Source organism: Danio rerio, chromosome 10, assembly GCF_052040795.2.
Source record: "Danio rerio strain M-AB ecotype USA chromosome 10, GRCz13ab, whole genome shotgun sequence".
NCBI lineage: Eukaryota > Metazoa > Chordata > Actinopteri > Cypriniformes > Danionidae > Danio > Danio rerio.
Window position 1 is genome coordinate 23,421,270 of NC_141030.1, and position 21,615 is coordinate 23,442,884.

Genomic DNA, 21,615 nt, shown 5'->3' on the forward strand with positions numbered 1-21,615 from the left:
GTCCAACGTCCAACCTAAAACCAACCAAATATCAACGTCTAATGATATTACAGCTTGAAGTTGTGTCAACGTTACCACTATGACATCTATCAGACATTGAATTTTGGTTACCATAACTGATGAATAAATGTCAGTATTTGACGTCAATAGGATGTTGGTTTAAGATGTTGGCTCGACATTGGATATTGGTCACTTTTTAACAACCTAAAATCAACCAAATATCAACATCATTTGATGTCATCATTCGACATCAAATAAAATGTTATCCTTAGACGCTGGCTAGACATTGAATTTTGGTCACCTGACATCACAACCTAAATCTAACCTAATATTAGCGTCTTATGACATTGTGTGCCTGCTGGGCAACAACTAAATGCATTACAGAATGTTACATTTACACACATCCACAAATTACATGGAAATGCATCAACTTTTAGCAGCATAAAACTCACTACTCACTAGTACTCATGAGTACTTTTAAAAGGACTACTTTTTACTCCTACTTTGAGTAATATTTACAACAGGTACTTTTACTCTACTCACACTACATTTTTAGACAAGTAATGATACTTTTACTTAAGTATGTTTTTTCAGTACTCTTTCCACCACTGTGTATAAGTGTGAATGAGTGTGAATGGATGTTTCCTAGAGATGGGTCCTAGTGATGGCCATATATAGTTTGTAAAGAACTGAAGATGAAGAAATTCAGAGCATCAAATTCAATTATCTAAAATTCAAAACCAGAAATTTAAAAAGTAGGTCAGGGGTGACCAACAGGAAAGAGTAGACGATCACTGAAAAGTCAAACTAGAATCACTCACCTCTGCTTGATTCATGGTCATGGACAAATTACAGGGTGCAAATTACATGGGGTTGTAGGTAAAAATGTATTTTTTTTTGGCATATAGAAATTCAGATTTATAAAGTTACAATTACAAATTAATGCAACTCAAATTCACATTGTTTTGGCATACTAATAGCTTCATACAAACAGAGCCTTTTCAACCATTATATTTTATTTTTTAGCATTTGTTTTATTTTAAGGCATTTTTAAAGCATTTTATTTTACTTAGTTTGTTTGATGCTGTAATTTTCTAAGGGTCAAGGGAAGGAATATGCTGTTTGTAATGATGCCAGAGAGCTGACATAGAGTTTCAAGGCAGTTTTAAAAACGGAACTGTTTTTGTTATTCACCTGTAGTGCAAAAGTGTTGACCCCGAAGGCCAACCTAATTCACCTCAGCACCATTCACAGCTGTCCTTCCTCTTTTATTTCATCGTCTCCTGTTTTATCCATTCCTCTTCATCCAGGTTTTACTGTTGCCATTAAACAGGTTGTTGAATCAAAGGTTAAGTAAACTTTCATGTGCGTCTATCTCTCATGTCACATGTGGCCAGGGATACAATTGCATGTTTGTTGAGGAGTATTTTATGCCAACTATGTTCTTTTTACACTTTTTTTTCCATCAATTTTTTTTTTAAACGTCAGGTCATATTTTTTCATTCAATTTTCCCCAGTAGTTTTAAATTGATAGCTCACAGAAAAATAAAATGAAGCTATAACTGTGGTCTTTGGTGATACATAAAATGCAAATCAATGACTACTAGTCACAAAAGGATAAAAATAATTGATTTATTAATTTTCTTGTCGGCTTAATCCCTTTATTAATCTGGGGTTGCCACAGCAGAACAAACCGCCAACTTATCCAGCTTATGTTTTACGCTGCGGAAAACATCCCGTCACTGGGAAACATCCATACACACTCATCCACACTCACACACTACGGACAATTTAGCTTACCCAATTCACCTGTACCACATGTCTTTGGACTGTAGGGGAAATAAATAATAAATGTGTATATTTAATACAAATAATAATAATATTCAGGCAGTACAAAATTAATATCCATGGTGCTTGACAATACTTTTTTTTAAATATTATTTTATAAATATATGTTGCGGTTTAATTTACCTTTAATCTACACCCCCTGTAAATTGTGTTTATAAAGGTTTAAAACACTCTGTGTGTAATGTTTTATTATTATCATTATTGTTATTAAGAAACTGATTGGCTTTGTGTCTAAATGAAATGTTCATTTAAAAACCGTTTAAATCGTAATTTTGTCTTTCTTATTGCATTATAATATTGTTACTTAATTTGTAGCATATTTGGTTTTTGTTTGTGATTTTTTTTTTGTCATTTGTATATCAGATAGTAATAGGCCTTTGCATGAAAAAAAAATGATTAATGTTGAATTTGCCAGCATTTGCAAAATATTTTTTAAATGTATTTATTTATACACCAATGCTTTACTAGTTTAAGTAGTTTTTTTTTTTTTTTTTTCTAGGGAAAATGTGCATTTTTAAGCAAAGGTTGCAGTGTTCATGGTGTGAATAATAAAAAAGATACATTTGTTGTTCCCATCTATATGTGTTTCTCTATAATATTGTAGTTTAAATTTTATATAATCAAAACACTATTTTATTTTATTTCTTGTTTTTAATTATTATTATTTTTTTTTACATAACAGAACAGCTACAAAATCAATTAGTTTCCAGTTGGTTGCAGAATAGACTACATGCAGGTAGGAGATAAAAATAGTTTTATTATTTTGTGCATGTGTGTGCATTAGCTTTGAAGGTGCCAAAAAGTGCATTGATTCAAGATAAATTGTTCTATGATATCCTTATTGCGTGTATGTGACTTAAGTAAGTAAAAAACTCTCCATAAATGGTTTTATATATTCATTTATAACCACAGGGATTAGCCCTACTGAAAAGCTCAATTTTGACCATATTTTGAATGGTCATGAGAATTAATCAGCTCTGCTCTGACACTCTGATGCTTGTCATGTAAATTTGCTAAAACAACTTCAGTCAGACAAGGGTTAGAGCAAAGCAAAAAAGTAGTTTATTAAAATAATCCTGCAGGATGAGACGAGTGAATGTGTAAGAGAGTCTTTTAACAGACAGTTTTATACCCATCAGTGTACACTTATATATGTGCCAAACTCCAGGAAAAATACAATTCTGGTGGGAAAGAAAAGATCTTGTGGTTTTCTAACTCCTGACCAGAAGTACTATAATATATCAGGCTTTGGCCTTTGCCAGTACCAAACTTCTTCTCTCTGCATTCTACAAAACATGTTTTTCATCAAGATGATGTTCATTAAAAATGTCCATCACATGCTCTAATTCCCACAAAGTGGTGTACTCTAAAATACACGTGTACAAAATAATAATACTTTAGATTTTAAAAAAAAGAATAAAATTTTCAACAAATTGAGTAGATTCCTTAAGTAGTGGTATGTTGTGGTTTTAACGTATCTGAAAACACCATAATCTATATCATACAAATTGTTACTATCTTAGGTCTGTTAGAATTACCTAAATTATTTTATTTGCTAAATGCAGAATAAAGAGAGTTTTTTTTTTTTATTAATTTCTCAACAGTCAAGAGTTTACATACATTTCATTGGTATTTTTTAGCTTTGCTTTTAAACTGTATAATTTTGGTCAGATGTTTTGGGTATCCTTTCACAAGCTTCTCACAATAGTTTGAAGGAATTTTGGCCCATTCCTCCTGACAGAATTGGTGTAAGTGAGTCAGATTTGTTGGCTGTCTTGCTTGCACAAGCTTTTTCAACTCTGCCCACAAGTTTTCTATAAGATTAAGATCAGGGCTTTGTGATGGCCACTCCAAAACACTCTGTTTTCTTTAAAACACATTTTAACTAATTTGGCAGTATGCTTAGGGTCATGGTCTGTTTGGAAGACCCATTTGTGGCCAAGTTTTAATTTCCTGGCTGATGTTTTAAGATATTGCTTTAGTATTTCTACATAATGTTCTCTCTTCATGATGCCATCTATGCTGTGAAGTGGGCCAGTCCCTCCTGCAGCAAAACAGCCCCACAACATGATGCTGCGGCCCCCATACTTCACAGTTGGGACAGTGTTCCTAGGCTTGTAAGCAATCCCGTTTGTCCTCCAAATGAAACACTGGTCATTATTGCCAAACAGTTCAATCTTAGTTCCATCAGACCACAGGACATGTCTCCAAAAATTATTCTTTTTCCCAGTGTAAGTTAGCCAAATGTAAACTGGCTTTTTTGTTGATTCTGGCTGGTTGATTTTCCCATGTTGTCAAACAAGGAAGCATTGTGTTTGAGGTTTTCCTTAAATACTATTCAACAGTTGTGCCTCCAATTAACTCAAATGTTGTCAATTAGCTTATCAGAAACTTCCAAAACCTTGACACCATCATCTGAGCTTTTTCAGAGCCATAATAATCTTATTGTATGTAAACTTGACTTTCAAGAAAAGTTACAACAATTTTTTTTTAAAAATCTCTCATTATTATTCTGCTATTAAGCATAACAGAAACAAATTTGAAAATACTGACTTACCTAAAAGAGAAAACGTTTAATCACATTAACATCTGACCTTTTTAAATGGTTATGTGCCTTTTTATGCAGTGTATGTAAATTTCTGGTTTCAACTGTACATGTTAAACTAACAAAACACACAGCTAATCAGGCATAAAATGCCTCTTCAATGCGTATTCTCAAATTTAGCTTAAAATATTTCTTTAAAATTAAACTTTGAAGTAAGTAAGAATATCATAGTTGTAATATTAGTAGAAAAAGTAACCAATAGCACACTATCTGGGTTGTGCATAATAGTGATCCACACAGGAAGATGTTTTGTTCCAATTGGCCTGTTTTTCACCTTAATTTTTACAGAACTTACAAGAAAAGAGGAAACAATGGTGTTTGAGGCTCACATTGTCGATGTGGCAATGAGGTATATCCAGATTTACATTTTATGACACCTATAAGTTAGGCTGTCTTAATCCTTAAAGAATAAACTTGTGATTTTGGCACCCGATGCATCACATACGTTTCATACTCAATTCTGCACCTCTGCATTTGCCAGTTATTTGCATACCCCATGAACCGAATGTAAATCTTGATCTCACGCTCCATCCTCCGTTCAGTCGAGCTGTTGACCTAAATCTGCAAAAGCGATTCTTTTTGCCTCTTTCCTCTCTTGAACTTGATTCCCATCGGAGTTTCTGCAACAAAAAAAGACGTCATATAGAATTTAAAACGCCAGAATGTGTTGTTACTCGTTGCCTTCTTTTTCATTAAAGACTATAAAAGAGAAAAAGATGTTTTATTGATGTGTTTCCTCACAAGGAACAACTAGCCATGCTATATCAACCCACATCTGTTTATCCACCTGTTAGCATCCTAATGAAATGTTTACACCAACTGAATTAATCATGTCAAATCCCATGCTGTTTTAGGTAATTGCCAGGCAAAATTTGCCAAAGAAAGTCTTTGTTTGTGCTCGTGAGCCAGGCGATGCTTGGCTGAAGAGACAGTTGTCAGACTGTCGAAAGACTCGGCTCCTCTGCAGGCTCGCTTAATGATACAGTGGGGAATAGCGGAGCCACCACTGCCAGTTCTTTCCTCTAGAAGACACATGTTGAGCGGATGAAGAGGAAAAACAACATGGGGATGCCGCCAAAAAATCTCATGCACAAAGGAAGTGAATAAGGTTAAAGAGAGAGGACTTATTCACTGACGGTTGCATAGCGACGCAAATTGAAAATAGTGCAAAAAGCATCTGGATGGAGTTTTTCTTTTTAGATATCTGTGGATGTGGCGTCGACATTCAGCTGCAAACACATGCATTATTGAGAATAATGTTTGACATTTTTTACAGCTTCATTCAGTCCTTTCTCTGTGTGTTTTTTTTTTCTTTTCTTTTCAGCTTGCTATTATAAATACCTGAGATGCTTAAATTGAGCCCAGTGGGAGTTTTTATACTGTGCCAGGATTTTGGAGATGCAAATGTGTGGCTTGCTCTGAAATGACTGTGAGACTTCTAAGCTGTCCTGTCTGTGTCCTTGTGCTGATGCTTATTATTAGTTAGAGAACGGCTGAGAATAGACTTTTTGTTCTTTGAAAGAAGTCTGTGCGGTGGTGGCTAGCAAAGAAGTGGATGGTCGCCTCGGCATTTCTACGCAATGTTGTAAAGTTTGGGGATTATACCTGGATATGATGGGATTTTATTCCCTCCATTTTATTAAAGGGCACCTGTTTTACCCCTTTTTCAAGATTTAAGAGAAGTCTTCTGTGTCTCCAGAATGTATCTGTAAAGTTTCAGCTCAAAACACTCATCAGATTATTTATAGTACCTTTAAGAATAGTGGAATTTTCTGCTCTGAACAAAATGTAGCTGTTTTTGTTGCCTGTGCCTTTAATGCTGGTCCTCCCCGCCCACCGTTCCCACGTGCCTGTTAGATTGTGCCTTATACTTCAGCTTCGTCAGATAAACAGCATAGTGACAGACATGAAGGAACCAGATCTCATGTACCGTTTGTGAGAAATACTACAGTAAGAACTTTACCAATGATTATTTGATGTATTTGTTGTGGAGTTAATGCAAGCCTTTCTGCAACGATGAGTCACACACAATGTCGTTACAAAGACACACAGTTTTTGCACGGAAATGTGACAGGATACACGTTTATATCCACTGCTGTATGGATATTCGTTATGTTAATGTACAAAATAAACCTGATTTAACGGTTTCTTTTTTAACTGTACTGATATGCAGCTGTGTTGACAAAGTAAAGAGGGTAAAATTGCTGTAATTCATTACAAACATGCACTGTTTTAAAAACAGTTTAAATTTGTAAAACTCACTCTTGATCACATTTTATGATAACTGATGATCACAGTGAGCTGAAGAGATCTTTTAATCCCAGTCGCTTTGCGCAAGTCCTGTCTTGTGGATATGATTGTACATGTTACTATGGAGACATTTTAATATGGGGCTGTCAATCAATTCGGTGAGCTGGGAAACCGCACTCCTAGGTCACATGCCAGTGAGCCTCAAAATGGGAGGATTTTGGATCCTATTTTAACGTCAGGAAATTAAAAAAAAAAAGAGATAGTTATTGTCTTTATATCACCCCAATACGGCTGTGGACACTCTATACCTACACACAATACTGTCAAAACAGCTTTAAAAAGATATTTTTCATCATAGGTGCCCTTTAATATTATATTATAGTGCATTGTATTATTATGTACAGAGAGAGAGATGAATTAATTACAAAATACAGTTCAATTTAAGTTTTTTTTATTTAAATAATTATGTAAATAATTTAGTAAAAAAACATATTTTAAAACTACAAACCTAAGTTAATTTAAAATTCATAGATAAAATTGTAATATTTTAAAATTATTAACCATTTAAATATAATTTTAAAATATTTAAAATGGTTAAGTAAGTATTATTAATAATAATTTTTAATTAATTTTATAATTAAAAAATGGTCAAAGAATGGTTAATAACTAAGATAGAAGTACTTTTCACGAAATATACTTGCGGTGATAGCCCATTTACCCACATAACATGAATAGTTTACTATATGCAACCAACAAAACATAATTCGATTTTTAACAATGATTTTGTTTATTATGACACTGTTATACACTGTTTCTTTTCAATGGATTAACGTTAAAAAAGAGACTGTTGAAATAAAAAAAAAGAAATACAATATTTCTTTTACTTTTTTACTATTCAGGAGCCATGTGCACCCATTGACAGGTAAAATCTGCTTCTCTCTCTTTTAAGTTCAAAGCAAACTTGAATGCCAAAGCATTTTAGATATCCATTCATTGATTTTCTTTTTGACTTAGTCCCTTTATTAATCTAAGGGTCGTCACAGAATGATCTGCCAACTTATCTAGCATGTGTTTTTACACAGCGGAGGCCCTTTCAGCTGCAAACCATCTTTGGGAAACATCCCAATACACATATACACATTCATTCACTACGGACAATTTAGCTAACCCAATTTACCTGTACTGCATGTCTTTGAACTGTGGGGGAAACTAGAGGACCCGGTGTAAACCCACGCGAACATGCAAACTCCGCACAGAAATGCCAACCGACCCAGCTGAGGCTTGAACGAGTGACCTTCTTGATGTGAGGCCACAGGGCTACCTACTGTGCCACTGCGTTGTCGCATTTTAGATATGCATATACAGTATCTTATGTAATATCGACATCATCAAATTAATAAAATATACAGCAAATAATAAATAAATGAAAGAAAAAAATCAAAATTTAATAATTAATTATTTAATGTTTATATCATTTACACGACTGTGCAAGCACTGTTAATTGCGAAGCCAAGTGAAAGTATGCTTGAGTAAAAAGGTCATTGCAAAACTGCACAATTAGCGACAGCTTTAGAAATGAAAGTAAAAGCCAAATCCTGGATATTTTAGAAAATTTAGGAACCCAGACCAGATCACCAGACCAAATCCCAAGGCATGTCTCGTGTGTCTGCTGGGCATGTGAGACTGTCTGTGGGAGTGGTGACAGGTCTCACCCACACAGAACAAAACGGGTAAATGAGAAAAGATTTTCCATTACTTAATCGATCGCGGATGTTTTGTTATATCGGGCAAATTTTTAAATTGTAAAACATGATAATAATAGTATAAAGATGATAATAATAGTATAAAAAGTGTCACTAAATATAATTGTAATGTGAGGGACACTGACAAAGGTATTAACAAGAATGGTCAGGCAAGCAACGGTAAACACAGAGGCAAATAAATATACACAAATAGATATATATACACACACACACTGATACGTGTGTGTGTGTGTGTGTGTGTGTGTGTGTGTGTGTGTGTGTGTGTGTGTGTGTGTGTGTGTGTGTGTGTGTGTGTGTGTGTGTGTGTGTGTGTGTGTGTGTGTGTGTGTGCGCGCTATTTTACATGTAATCAGTCCTTGACAATTCACCGGCTGTGTGTGTGTGCAATCAGCAGAATCCGTAATAGGTGCGTGTGAACAGTGCATGACTGGATCTGTAGTCCATATAATGGCGGATTTGTAGTTCTATAGCAATCTACGTATTTACCAGTTATCTACAAGCATTAGATCACTGGTGATTGTGGCAATAATTGGGCAACCGTTAATACCTGGGCGGCCCGCCCAACTAAAGTCAGTGTGTGGGAAGCACTGAGATATAATTATGTAAATATAAATTATTATCCATATGGTAAACCTAATGATTATGTTAATTACATTATCAATATTTTTTTTTATTTAAAGTGATCTGCATCAGCGTTTCCCAACCCACTCCCTGAAGGCACACCAGCGGTACACATTCAACCTCTCCTTAATCATACTTTCACCTGACTCAACCCATCAGAACATTAGTAGAGACTCCAAAAAATAAATGGGTCAGATAAGGGTGACATCAAAAATATGTACTGTTGGTGTGCCTCCAGAAACAGGGTTGGGAAACACTGATATACATATACACACAAAATAAGTTAATCTACTTTTGTGATTCCATATATCCGCACTCTTAAATTACAGCTCAGACAATCAGGTTTGAGAAGCAGAAACAATTGTTGTATACATTGTAATGTTCAATGATGTTTTTTTTTGTTTGTTTGTTTTTGTATGAGTTGTGATTGGAGTCAGTTACGGCACAACATAATTTACTCAGTGTCAGTGTTTTCAAACAAAAAGACTCGGGATGTTTTTTGAGTTCATGTGATCTCAATCCACTAACTTGAAAAACCAACATGCAGCAGTCAATGTGAGGGAAACTAAACTGTTAAACTGAGACATGTATATCTTCCCTTTTTGACAGCCCAGATTTTAAGTCCGAAAAGCATTGTATAGCTTAGACTTATTCACATTCACAAATTATTTGCTACTGAACATTATTACTCTATAATTGTTGTGTTGTTCATTAAGACTTGGCAGGTTTGGTTCTAACAAAATAACTCTGCTGTACGAATGCTTTGCTATTTTTCCAACTGGCCAATTATTATTGATATTCAATTTTCATTCCGATTTTGGCATCAGAGATGAAATTACATTTATATTTTTGCCTCAGAGACAGAACTGAATACTGACATTAAAAATTGTCTTTTATCCCAAGCTGCATGCCTAAATGGTCAAATACATGCAGAAATGTGTCAAAAAATGACACCTAGTGACTAAATATGTACTCTTATATAGTCTTACTTAAATAAAGCATAAATAATTATGATTTTTTTTCATAAGCGAGCAGCCCTAATTTTCAGTTCAGTAATTATGACTGTTACAAAGTTCATTAAATATGAAACAAGATTAATTCAAATAACGTGTTAGTGGTGTTAGTGAAGCCAGCAGAAGGCGCTCAACCTGTGATTCTGTGTGAGTCGTAATGACGTAAACTGAAAGGGACACTAAACTCTCAATGAGCGCTGTCTTTAAGGAGGAGATGTTAACCCAAGGTCCTGACTCTATGTCGTCATTAAAAATCCCATGGGATTTTTTGTAAAGAGTAGGGGTGTACCCCGGTGTCCTGGCCAAATTCCCATCATGGGCCCTTACCGATCATTGCCTCCCAATCATTCCTATCCATCGAATTCGCTCTATAACTGACTCTTCACTCCACCTATAGCTAGTGTGTTGTAGGCGCACTGGCGCTGTTGTCCTGTGGCTGCCCTCTCATCATCCAAGTGGATGCTGCATAATGGTGGTAGTGTGGAGAGACCCCCTCCTGATTGTGATGCACTTTGGGTGTATGGCCATACACAATAAATGTGCTATATACATTAAATTAACATTACAATGTGCTTCTGTAGAAGACAATTCCTTATTTAGCTTAAGTCACTTCATTGTTGATTCAGTTTAGATCAATAACAGTGCTATTGTTACAAATTAGATCAACTTGTTCTTGTTTTACAATGTTAGTGCAGTTAAATTGACAATATTACTCAAAATAATTTTTTTCCATTATTAAATGTTGCTTTAGCACCCTATCAGCATAGTAAAATGATTTATGAAGGTAGTAATGATGTTGGAATTGCAGCTTTTTGATCCTATATCACAATAATAAATTGCATTTTCAAAAAAAAAATGTTTGTTTTACTTTTACAAAGATTAAAAAAAACTCCCGAGCTCCAAACTTTTGAATGGTAGCAGGTATGGTAGCATGAGATATTATCATAGGCTCTGCTTTCAAATAAGAGATAAGATCGAAGCCTTTTTCCTCAGGTAACATTCAGTGTTACTGTGCCTCAACTAGCTGAGTCACAATTAGCGTAAACGAGCATCTAGCAAAAAGATAAGCACCTGATTGCCTCGAGGCGTAATTGCACACCCCTGCTGAACTTCCTTTGAAATGATAGCCAATGCTGAAAAAAGAGGCACAAAAGACACGGCCAGAGGGTTCGTCTTTGCACTTTGCAGTTTACACACACATGCAGGTCCCACGGCAGATGCCAAATTATTTCTCAGAAGCCCTCTAGCAAAAACATGTGCACACGTAGCAAATGGGCGGGAAAAAATGGCACACAGCATGGTGGTCTTTTGCACCCGGTTTACAGCAACGTCGCCATCGAGTGTTTGAAATTATAAATGAAGTCAAAGCTGCAGGGAGAGAAAGTGCTTCAAAGAGTCTGATGTCAGTAATGTAGATGCTTTCCTGGTGGGGGTCTGTGCACGTCAGCACGTCTTCATACTTAAAAGCGTAACTGCAGGCAAACCTACCACAGGGACACGCATGCAAAAAAAAAGCTTTCTGTGATTTTTACCCTGCTTGGAATTGAAATAAAGGGTGAGGGAATTAAAACAGAAGACAAGTTCTTTGTTGTCAGCCTTAAAGAGCCTGATAGACACTTACGCTTAGATTTCCAGTTATGAATCAGCACCTGAAATCCACAGATGCGTGTCAGGCAAGTTAGAAAATCAACATAATCGCATGCACGACTGAACAGACTCCACCACTGGGCCCCAGCTTCAAAAGATCGACTTCCTCCAACACGTGGTGCTTTTCATCCCCAGTTTACAGCAGCTCTTTATAATAAATCCTCCTTTCTCTGGGTTCCCGACCCCAGCGTTTCGGGTGAGCTTTCTCAAACTCTTTGATCTGACTTCGGTGTGAAAAGTTTTCAGCTAGTCATTCTTATAGTCTTATTAAGGTGTTCTTTTTAGGCAGAGGCTATTTTTTGTGTGACTCCCAGGGTCCATTTACCTCAATCCGCGACGCACAGTGAAAGCAGCGCTGACATGCCAGGCTTGTTGAAAAGCAGGGGGTTCGGGAGCAGGTCTTTCTGAATAATATCATAATTACGGCCCCTACGGTCATTCAGGAACACTCTTTCTCCTCGGTGTGGTGCACTTGCCGTCGCTACACCACGCATGCTAACTAAGTGTTCGGTACATGTCACTTTTCAAAGAGCAGATCAAAAATGTGCTTAATGCCAATTTAAAAATGGAGATTCTAAATTATATAACCTTTTCGACAGCATGATGTGATGTCTGACATCTAGATGGATTCCTGGGAGCTTGGCTAGTACTGTATTTAGTATGATCATTTGCAACTATTCATTGATTTTCTTTTCGGCTTAGTCCCTTTATTAATCTGAGGTTGCCACAGCGGAATGAACCAGCAACTTATCCAGCATCTGTTTTACACAGTAGATGCCCTTCCAGCTGCAACCCATCACTGGGAAACATGCATACACACTCATTCACACACATACACTACAGACAATTTTAGCTTACCCAATTCACCTATTACATGTCTTTGGACTGTGGGGGAAACCGGAGCACCCGGAAGAAACCAAAGTGAACATGGGGAGAACATGCAAACTCCACACAGAAATGACCCAACTGAGGCTCGAAACAGTCACCTCTTTGCTGTGAGGAAACAGCACTACCTACTGAGCCACCACGTTGCCAGCATTTGCAACTATACCGATGATATATTTTGTGATTTTGTATATAGTTTAATCTATGTAAAGTGTCCAAAAAACATTAATCTAATGAGGAAATATAACTTTTTTCAATGTTTACTAATCTTATTAGTACAAAAATGTAACATTTTTATTGAGAAGTCTCAAACTTAACCCTATCCCTAAACATAACTGTAACTGGGATGTTAGCAGATTATATCAAAAAGTGGAAATTAGATCATTTAAAGAGGTCACAAACTGAGAAACAGAAATTCTCATTTAAAGTTGCCCTATTAAGACAGTCTGAGTATATCTAGTTTTATATTGAGAGATCAGTATAGGCATACCATAAACCTCATGTAAATTCCATGAGTGGTAAACCCCAGTGCACAACAAGCCAATCAGAAGACAAAGCAACCTGTGACGTGTTCATCCTGACCAACACAGTCTCATATGAAGCACTGAGATCATTAATATGCACACATCATGCTGCGTTTGATAAGCAACAATGAAAAAACAATGCTAGTATCCCTCCCTTAGTTATTATAGAGCTTATATTTAACTTACTAAGTACTGTATGTGTGACTTTTATTTTGAAAATGGAACAACAGACTGTTCAAAAACATGTTCAAATTTGCGTCAGGATGCTAAATGCAAGATTTACAGATTATAAATGTATTCATCTCCACTCCAAAGAAGCAGAAATTGTTTAATTGTATCTTTTGTTAATTTAAAGTTTCATTCATTAATTTTCTTTTCGGCTTAGTCCCTTTATTATTCTGGGGTCGCCACAGCGGAATGAACCGCCAACTTATCCGGCATATGTTTTTATGTAGCAAATGCCCTTCCAGCTGCACCGCATCACTGGAAAACATTCACACACACCCAATCACACACATTCACAACGGGCAATTTAGCTTACCCAATTCAATTATAGTGCATGTCTTTGGACTTGAGGGGGAAACTCACGCGAACACGGGGAGAACATGCAAACTCCACACGAAAACGCCAACTGACCCTGCCGAGGCTAGAACCAGCAACCTTCTTGCTGTGAGGCGAGCATGCTACCCACTGCGCCTCCGTGCAGCCCTAATTTAATGTTTATTGTAAAAAATTTAAGTGTACTGTATGTTTTAACAAACACGTGTGCAAAATCAAATCACTCAACTGTCATCTGTTCATGCAGTGGTTGATATTAAATCCTGGCTGTGCTTACTTTGACATTATAGCTTAAAAATACAATGCAATACATCTTTATACGTCTCTTTTGTCAAGTTTATATATAATTTAGCCTTTATCCACATCTTGTCAGCAAAATTGGTTAACATTACTCTGATTGGGTTCATATTTGTCTGTGTTTAGCAAACATCATGCTCTGTCTGTGTGTGTGTGTGTGTGTGTGTGTGTGTGTGTGTGTGTGTGTGTGTGTGTGTGTGTGTGTGTGTGTGTGTGTGTGTGTGTGTGTGTGTGTGTGTGTGTGTGTGTGTGTGTGTGTGTGTGTGTGTGTGTGTGTGTGTGTGCATTAACTGCAGGTTAATGTTCACGACACAATTTATATATGGTCAAATATGGACCTTCTGATTTCAGGGTTTTTTACGGAGTAATAAATATATAAAAGCATTTCTGGAGATTTTTTTTGATTACCAAATGTATAAACCTACCATGTAGATATTAAAGACCATTTTAACTTACTAAACCAATGCAGCATATGGCACCTTCATATTCAAGTATTAATTGTTCTGTAAACATTATTTTGTTAGTTTACATCTCATATTGAAGCAAGTCTGCTAAAACATGAAGCGTATCTAAGTCTTCCTGTTTAACTCTACCCACTGATTTTCACTGTACACTACCTGACAAAAGTCTTGTCGTTTATCCCAGTTGTAAGAGCAACAAAAAAAAAAAACTTGACTTCTAGTTGATCATTTGGATAAGTGGCAGAAGGTAGTTTTTCCAATAACTCATCTGTTAAACTGCACCACCATTATCAAAGATACTGCAGAAGACCTATTAGAGCCCGCATGGACCCAAGATTCACACAGAAATCAGTCAAGTTTGGTGTAGGAAAAATCATGGTTTGGGGTTACATTCAGTATGGAGGCATGCAAGAGATCTGCAGAATGGATGGCAACATCAACAGCCTAAGGAATCAAGACATTCGTGCTGCCCATTCCATTACAAACCACAGAAGAGGGCAAATTCTTCAGCAGGATAGTGCTCCTTGTCATACTTCAGCCTCCATATCAATGTTCCTGAAAGCAAAGAAGGTCAAGGTGCTCCATGATTGGCCAGCCCAGTCACCAGATATGAACATTATTGAGCATGTCTGGAGAAAGATGATGAAGGCATTGAAGATAAATCCAAAGAATCTTGATAAACTCTGGGAGTCCTGCAAGATCGCTTTTTTTGCCATTCCAGAAGACTTTATTAATACGTTATTTGAGTCATTGCAGAGATGTATGGATGCAGTTCTCTAAGCTAATGGGAGTCACACACAATATTAAATCTTTTTCCACTGCACCATGATTTTATATTCTGTACTGTACATTTATTTCTGTGAAGTGACAAAACTTTTTGTCTATGCAAAGTCGATCTTGCTGTCCTAATTATATTTATTTTGGTAAAATAGGTGTAATCTAGAGGCCTCTGCCTTTCATATTAGCCACTTCTGATACCAAATGATCAACTAGAAATCAAGTTATAATTTGTTGTTTCTAAAACTTGGATAGGCAACAAGACTTTTGTCAGATAGTGTAGTAGGATGTAAGGTAAATAACGGGAGAGACAAAGAATACAAACAATAAAGATAAACCTGAAAAGCACCCATTGAAAAAAATGCATATCATTTTGCCAAATTTGATAGGATAACATTGTATATGCTTACATATATTTCCATATATTTCAAATCAGACACTTTTTAAAAGCACAGCAAGAACTAATGAAACTGTATTCTAGGTCCATTAAACCACAATGCCTAGAAGACAACAACCTTCGATAAGAACTGTATTATTTCCTAAATAATAAGCTACATGTTTTCATACTCCCCTCTTTTACATACACAGGCATGCCTTAGGGAAATTAGTTTCCATAGCCACGAGGAACAACCAAGGCTAATTACAATTACATGTCTTTTTAATATGCCCATTACTTTACAAGGCATTATCAGTTCTCTCTCGACAACAATGTTTTCCTAAATACAGCAGTCAACTTTACATTTTTCTCCAGATAAAATTTTACTCTTGGACTGAAATATAAATATAAATGTCACCTGTGTGAAGACACAACTTAATCGTTTTTCCTAATTGTTTTTCTAAAGCCAAATCGCATATTGGCATTTTTTCTGCTACCGCATTTGTGATGCTCCAACAAATTGCATTAGCCTATAACTCCATCACGTTGCAATAACCGCTACCCAAGATGATGATGTGTAATCAGAGGGCAGGGTAATTAAAACGCATCCGTTGTTTCTTTTCTGCGAGCTATATTAAATGAGGAAGGTCAATAGCATAGCTCATTTTCCATTTACAGTATCTGAATGCAGGGTACAGTTTGATGAAGGGGCAGCTAAACTAGAATGCATGAGCTTGGCTGCTTTCAGCTCTGGGCTGCTCATTTCTAATTATGTGGTGAGATGTTAAAATGATGATGAGAGTCAGGAAACATTCAGGAATGCTAGCGTCGGCAGCGCGTAATTGTCTGAAGGACATTTGCATTGCGTCTACTTGGCTGTTCTCCATTGTAATTAGAGGGGTCTCTTGGGCCTCACTGTCCCGGTCTGTTCAATTCCTCACCTCCTGTAAGGTTCTCTAGTGGCATATTTCAAGTAAAACAAACACTAGCGGCAGTGAAACAACTTTAACGCATTTTTTGTGCAAATTATGATTACATGGCAGATTATCACTTCAACACTTACACACAGTTCCTTGCACAATACTATGCTGTTAACTCAGAACAATTTTACCATAATGAATCAGTTGTAAACTATTAAATGGCTAGTGGACGTTCATGTACGAGAGCATACAATAGAAGATAGTGGAGTTCTAATAGCGCAGAATAGTGGAGTTCTAAATGCAGCTTTGTTTTGAAGAATGATCAGACAGGCAAGGGGTAAAAACAGGAGCAAACAATAATGTCAAGGGTAATCCACAAAGAAACAGGCAGACAGCAAACAATCAAAAAACAAAAAACAATCCAAGATCAATAAACAAAATAGGCAAGGAACAGGAAAAATGCTCAGAAGGTACATGAAACAGTAACAAAGCTTTGCTATGACTAGGGATCGCTGACACAAAATTGACTTTTTAACAGTTTTGAGATCCTAAAGAGCAAGTGTTTCGAAACTGCAACGAAGCATGATCCAAAACAAACAGGTCATGTGACTAAAGTGATTCAAAACATCCAGGTCACGTGACTAAAGTGATCTGAAACACCCAGGTCATGTGACTAAATTGATTCGAAACCACTAGGTCACGTGACTTGAGTGATTCTAAACACCCAGGTCACGTGACTTAAGCGATTCTACACACCTAGGTCATGTGACTAAAGTGATTTTAAACACCTGGGTCACGTGGCTAAATTGATTTGAAACACTCAGGTCATGTAACTAAATTGATTCAAAACACCCAGGTTACGTGACTTTAGTGATTCGAAACACCCAGGTCAGGTGGCTTAAGTGATTTGAAACACCCAGGTCACATGGCTTAAGTGATTTGAAGCACCCAAGTCACGTGACTAAAGTGATTCGAAACACCCGGTCAGGTGACTAAAGTGATTCGAAACACCTAGGTCAAGTGGCTTGAGCGATTCTAAACACGTGGATCAAGTGACTTAAACAGTTCGAAACACCCAGGCCACGTTGCTTAAGTGATTTGACACACCTAAGTCACGTGACTAAATTTCATTCAAAATTTTTAGGTCATGTGACTAGATTGATTCAAAACACCCAGGTCACGTGACTTAAGCGATTAGAAACACCCAGGTCACGTGATTAAAGTGTTTCGAAACACCCAGGTCATGTGACTTATCCGATTTGAAACACCCATTTCATCTGACTAAATCGATTTTAGACACCCAGGTCACATGACTTAAGTGATTAGAAACACCCAGGTCATGTGGCTTGAGAGATTCAAAACACGTGGATCAAGTGACTTAAGCAATTTGAAACACCCAGGTCACATGGGTCATGACCCAGGTCACAATCAAGTCGTGTCTTATACTCAGAAATTGTGACTTGAGTAAATTTTTGCATTGAGTTTAGTACTTTTTCCCAAACTAGCACATAGAATGCTCATTGTTAAAGGAATAATTCAAAAGTGTTATAGACTATAATGCAATACTGAATTTCTAGTTCATCATGAAATATGTAACCATCTCGTTACAGGCTTGATTTGAACCAGCCATTAGAGAAAAAAGAAAGATTAGGAGAGGAAAAGAGCAATTGAGAGGCAAGTTTTTACACATTCAATCCAGTATGTAGAATTCATTGACTTTGTAAAGATCAACAATGTGCTTTTGTGTCTGATTAAGTGTGAAAGCGAGGAGAACGATCCATCAAGTTGCACGTAATGGACTTACAAGTGGTGGGACACGCTTGTTAATTTGCAAACGTTTGTACAAGCTACTTGGGTAACGATGCTTTTGGGAGGAATTCTGTGGAGATTAAGTACAATTTACATGCTACTAATCTTGTACTAAGTGCTTTGGTGGCCCAGCCAAGGCTGATGGATGTGATTGTAAAGGTAAAAGTGATAATATCAGATCAAGAGGTGACCATTCCATGTAAAAACGTGAAGAGCTATATTGTTTCTTACAGGGGACGTTTGTATGTACCTTGCTGAAAAAGTGACAGAAAGAAAAATCAATCTACAATTGTCACATTCCAGAATGTCTCATACATTTGTATGTCCTTTTGTACTTCATTCCAGATGGACAGCGATGTTACCTAGCAACTGTGCTGTCTGAAAGGGGCTACACTTTATGGTTGTGTGAATTGCTTTAATTGTTAGTATTGGGAAGGTACAACCAATCGGTGAAAACTAGCACAAGGATGGAGATAAAAGACTTGTGCAAAGATGCTGTCTGACAAGGATTTTGTTTTGAAACCAGTAATTGTTTAAAGGCTGGACAGAAATGTATGATGAATGAAATACTGACACCCAAGGTCTAGAATAAAAGGCATAATAAATAAAATAAAATAATGGAGCAAAAAAAAAAAAAATGGTGAGTACATTAACACTCACCTTGATGCTTTATTCTGTATAAAATAGGGTTTTAGCAAATATAGATGTAAAACATTTACAACTACTGTCTTCCAGGACTTTACAACTACTGTCTTCCAGGAATTAATTCTGACTATATATATAGGTAAAATGCTATACCTTAGAGTTCCAATAACAGGTTCAAATCTGTGGCACAAACTAAATCTTTTTGATCATTAAAAAAAAAAAGAAGAAGCCTGTTTCAGTGCATAAAAACGAAAATAAAGCATTGAAACAATAGGGCCCTATGATTTCCTTCATGAAGAATTCCCAAGCTGAACCACAGTATCCAGCATAAAAACAGAATTAAATGTAAAACATGGATTTTCACAGAATTTGTCAAATTTTGGATTTAATAATTTTCAAACCCATTTCAAGAGTTCACACTTAGATATTGCTTGATAATATTAGCCAGTTTGAAATGCTATCATGGGAGAGAACCCTGAACTCAGAGATAATTGAGGGGTGTTTCTTTGGAAAATGAAGTTAAGGGAGTGATTTTAGACAGGCTATTTACAGTGAGTTTCGATTAATCTGTTTGGCTTATAATGATTCCAGATGGGAGAACAGCTGCGATCAATTATATAATTGTGCTCCTCCTGAAATTAGTTTGTGAAAATTCAGTTTAATTCATTTACACATGCATGTTCTTTGCCATGGTTTGCATTTTCCCTGTTTTATTTAAGATTATGAATTGCATTATGGCACCTTTCTCTCGATTTCTTCGACTTTTCATGTTGAAAATTTAACTTTGCAGTTTAACAACGTGACTTTTGTTGACATTTTAGTGGATTGAATCAGGATTGTATGGTAAATAATCTGAAGAAAAATACTGGCAATTTTGTACTGTAACTTGCAGCACCAACCAAGCAATATATCACTTCAAACCGCTAAAAATTATATCTATATAAATCAACACCATATAAGTCATTTTTCAAGCATTTTAACATCAAAAGTTATTGAAGGAAAGATCAAGGTCTTGTACTGAAATTTAAAACCATAAACAATTAAAGAAAAAACATGAATCACAAAATACAGAAAGCTGTTAATTCATGGATATTTAAAAGAAAAAAGTACATTAATAAGGTGCAAAATGATGCTTTATTACTAAACATTGATTCAAAGATGAAACAAATATGTTAAAGAGACTATCTGAAACTCTAAAGGCTTAAAAAAAAGGCAGAAAATCTGTCTTGAAGTTAAAATAAAAATAAATAAATAAAACCTAATAAATATATCCCAACCTTTGTTTGGTTTTTTAGAAGTGTTTAGCATGTTCTGTCAACACTCAATGTACTGGACGAGAAAGTCCAACTGCGATGACAACCTAAAGTCAAAAACAAACATGCGACACAAGGAGAAATCACAAAGAATTTACCCTTGCAATGTGCTACAGCAAGTAGTACCATCACAAAACATTTTACTGGACTGTCCTGATTTTAATGATTGCAGATGACTTTTTTATGAAGTTAACTCTTATAAGGACATTTTAACAAAGTGACCAGTTTTTTTTTTTTTTTTTTTTGCATTTTTATCATATTAACACTAAAAATCAAATTTAATTTATGTATTCATTTGTTTGTTATTTTTAATTGTATATTATTATTGATACTTGTATATTTTTATTGAAATATTCAGCCTGGTTTCTGGCATGGCATTAACTAAAAAATACATTTCATTCAAGTAGCATCAGAAAAACCTAGTTTGTTTTAGATTAAATTCTGAATTAAAACAGATTAAAATTCTACAAATGCACTTTTACATTTAAACTTGTGGTACATTACTGTTTAATTGCATAGGTTACATGATTTAAATAAGTTATGAATGCATTCCATCTACCAAGACTAAATTAAAAAAACAAAAATGAGTCAGAAAAAATAAAACAGGAAAAAAATGAATTTGGGAAAAACTATTTAAAGGGCCCTAAACAAATATTTGTAAATATTGCATGACCTGTTTATGTTGCTGTACAGTATCCCACAACCTTTTTTCCACTATCCTGGGTGTTGATGTCATGCTTAATTGATATTTTAATCATCACAGAAGGTGACCGCATTCCAGCCCATTAATTCCATTCTTTCTGATGCCATGTTTCTGAAACACATGCTCAATCTGATTTTTGACATTGCATGTAATCAAGTTGTTCTCTGTGGTGCCTCAGAAGTTTCCCAGTTGACTTCTGAAACTTTTTGTGACTTTTAATATGGATAATACAGAGCAGCGTGCTTTAAAAGCCACACAAAGAAACAACCGAATGAACACCTTCGGATTTAACACCTTTTTTCCCCTTAAAAATGTCAGTGGGGTAAATGTGGTGACCCTTGTGCTGTAGATTGCAATATTATGGGTTTTCATATTAACATTTTGCACCATCTGAATATATATATAAGTGCTGCGACTCTAACTGGGGGGCTTGTTTGTTTAAGTATTCCCCTGATTAGAGATGCACCTCAGGTTAATGAGAAATGTAAGCTGTTTATGCTGTAGTGTGCGTGATTAAATTCAAGTGGGCTGCCGTAATGATTTTTTTTTCTTTTTTTTTTTTTTGCCTGCTTCCAAGTGCATAATCCTGCCATGATAGAG

The 21,615-nt window shown here is 35.9% G+C and overlaps 2 long non-coding RNA genes across 6 annotated transcripts in view; one reads left to right on the top strand and one right to left on the bottom strand.

The window, feature by feature from the left end:
- The window catches only part of LOC147842043 (uncharacterized), a 120,407-nt gene that overhangs the window by 21,923 nt on the left and 76,869 nt on the right, over window positions 1-21,615 (top strand). The window contains exon 2 of one of the 5 annotated variants that reach the window (XR_015501005.1): window positions 18,156-18,219. The exons of the other annotated variants lie outside the window; for them this stretch is intronic. This is a non-coding gene — a long non-coding RNA (uncharacterized LOC147842043). The remainder of the gene's footprint in view (window positions 1-18,155; window positions 18,220-21,615) is intronic. 5 annotated transcript variants of the gene reach the window in all.
- On the bottom strand, window positions 9,283-19,210 carry LOC147842044 (uncharacterized). The gene is made up of 4 exons (XR_015501010.1): window positions 14,107-19,210; window positions 13,770-14,037; window positions 13,043-13,719; window positions 9,283-9,960 (listed from the first exon to the last, which is right to left on the bottom strand). It is a non-coding gene; the product is annotated as an uncharacterized LOC147842044 (long non-coding RNA).